Source organism: Scylla paramamosain, chromosome 47 (genome assembly GCF_035594125.1).
Source record: "Scylla paramamosain isolate STU-SP2022 chromosome 47, ASM3559412v1, whole genome shotgun sequence".
Classification (NCBI taxonomy): Eukaryota; Metazoa; Arthropoda; class Malacostraca; order Decapoda; family Portunidae; genus Scylla; species Scylla paramamosain.
In genome coordinates, this window is record NC_087197.1 from 4,160,001 (window position 1) to 4,162,500 (window position 2,500).

Here is a 2,500-nt window from a genome sequence, read left to right on the forward strand (position 1 = left end):
AAGAAGAAGAAGAAGAAGAAGAAGAAGAAGAAGAAGAAGAAGAAGAAGAAGAAGAAGAAGGAGAAGAAGAAGAAGTTAAACGTACTGAGCTGATAACCAAAGAGGAGGAGGAGGAGGAGGAGGAGGAGGAGGAGGAGGAGGAGGAGGAGGAGGAGGAGGAATAAAAATAAGAAGAAAATGAAGAAAAACAAGACCACGAACAAGAAGAGGAAGAAGAAAAGTCGAGAATTAACAAAAAATAAAAAAGTCCTCCACCTAACCTTCCTCCTCCTCCTCCTCCTCCTCTTCTTCCTCCTCCTCCTCCTCCTCCTCCTCCTCTTCTTCACGAACTGACCCCCACAAAAATTAACCAAAAATTACAGGTGCGTTTGGGAATAGAAATTAGAGTTAGTCAGGTTAATTAAGGGAGTTTGAGGGGGGCTTCGATAAACTGTGAATTCCGTTTTCTGTTGAGAGGGAGACGAAGGAACGGAGAATGGGAGGTGGGTGAGGGAGGAAAAGGAGGGGCTTTGAGGGAGAGAGGGAGAGAGGGAGGAAGGAAGGTAGGTAGGTAGGTAGGTAAGAAAATGAGAGAAAAAGGAAATTAGTAAATGATTGAAGGAAGGAAGGAAGGAAGGAAGAAGGAAGGAAGGAAATATAAAAAAGAATGAAAGAAAGAAGAAAAAGAAAAAGCAAAAAAATAATTTCAATGATACGACATAATGAAGCTAACTCTCTCTCTCTCTCTCTCTCTCTCTCTCTCTCTCTCTCTCTCTCTCTCTCTCTCTCTCTCTCTCTCTCTCTCTCTCTCTCTCTCTTTGACAATATCTTTTGGCGAGAAAAAGAGAGAAAATCACAAATCATTTTAGAAAGAGAGAGAGAGAGAGAGAGAGAGAGAGAGAGAGAGAGAGAGAGAGAGAGAGAGAGAGAGAGAGAGAGAGAGAGAGAGAGAGAGAGAGTAATGATTGACAGGCTATCATTCATCCTTATTAGACACACGCAATGACTGACTGACTGACTGAGGGAGAGAGAGAGAGAGAGAGAGAGAGAGAGAGAGAGAGAGAGAGAGAGAGAGAGAGAGAGAGAGAGAGAGAGAGAGAGAGAGAGAGAGAGAGAGAGAGAGAGAGAGAGAGAGGGAGGGAGGGAAGCAGGGTAGAATAAGAAAGAAAGGAAGGAAGGAAGAATAAGTGAAGAAAGATAGGGAGAAAGGAAGGAACAAATAAAGGAAGGAAGGAAGGAAGGAAGGAAGGAAGGAATAAAGAAAGGAAGGAAAGAAGGAAGGGAGGAAAGGAAAAAGAGAATAAATGAAAGTAAGGAAGAATACATTGAAAAGAAAAGAAAGAAAAGAGAGAAAGAATGAATGAAAGAGAGGGAAGGAGAAAGAGGAAGAGGAGGAGGGGAAGAGGAAGAGGAAATGAGGACAGATCCATAACACACACACACACACACACACACACACACACACACACACACACACACACACACACACACACACACACACACCTTGCAATGCTGTTTTTTCTCTTCCTCCTCTTCTTCCTCTTTCTCTTCCTCCTTTTCTACTCTTTTCCTCTTTTTTCTATATTTCTTATCTTTCTTTTACTTTTCTCTCTATTCTCCTTCCCTTCTGATATTCTCCTTTCCTTCTTATTTCCTTTTTTTCCTTCTTCTTCCTAAATTTTTCTCTTTTCTCTCTCTTCTTTTGTTTCCTTTTTTCCTTATTTATTTTCCCTCTTCCTCTTCTCTCTTTTCCATTTCTTCCCTTTCTGTAACTTTCTTTTTTCTTTTTTTCATTTTTTTCCTTTTTCCTCTTTTTTTTCCTTCCTCATTTTTCCTCTTCTAATTCTTTCCTTTTCCTTTTTCTAATTTCTCTTCTTTTCCCAGAACTTTATTCCTTTATTTCTGTTTCTATTTTATATTTTCTTCACAAATATCTCTTTTTTCCCCCTCTTCTTTCCCCTCACTTCTGATTTCCCCTCGTCTTTCCCCTCTTTTTCCCTCACCTTTCATTTAAGTCTTCTTTCAAGGCACAGTATTCTTCCCTCACCCTTTCCCCTCTTTTTTCCCCTTACTATTTCCCCTCTTCCTATCCTACAACCTATTTTTTTCCCTTAAATAATTTCCACAAGTACTTTTCCCCTCATCCTTTCCTCCTCCCATGAACTCCTTTTTTCCCCCTCTTTCTCCTCTTATTTCCCCTCTTCCTGTCCTACAACAACCTGCTTTTTTCCCTTCAATCTTTTCTGCAAGTATTTTTCCCCTCATCCTTTCCTGCTCTTTCCCCAAACCCCTCATTTTCCCCTCTTTTCCCCCGCCGCACACTATATAATGAAATAATTAAGAGGAGAGGGTGAGGGAGCCCGCCATGGTACAATTATATATTTAGACTCAATTAATCTTTACCCTAATATAATAATAATAATAATAATGATAATAATAATAATAATAATAATAATAATAATAATAATAGTGATAGTAATGATAGTTTTTTTATATTTTATTTGTTATGTAGGCTCTCTCT

At 39.3% G+C, this 2,500-nt stretch overlaps 1 long non-coding RNA gene across 3 annotated transcripts in view; it reads right to left on the minus strand.

Annotated features, from left to right (window-relative positions):
* LOC135095111 (uncharacterized) overlaps nucleotides 1-2,500 on the minus strand; it is a 102,146-nt gene that overhangs the window by 10,543 nt on the left and 89,103 nt on the right. The window lies entirely within an intron of this gene.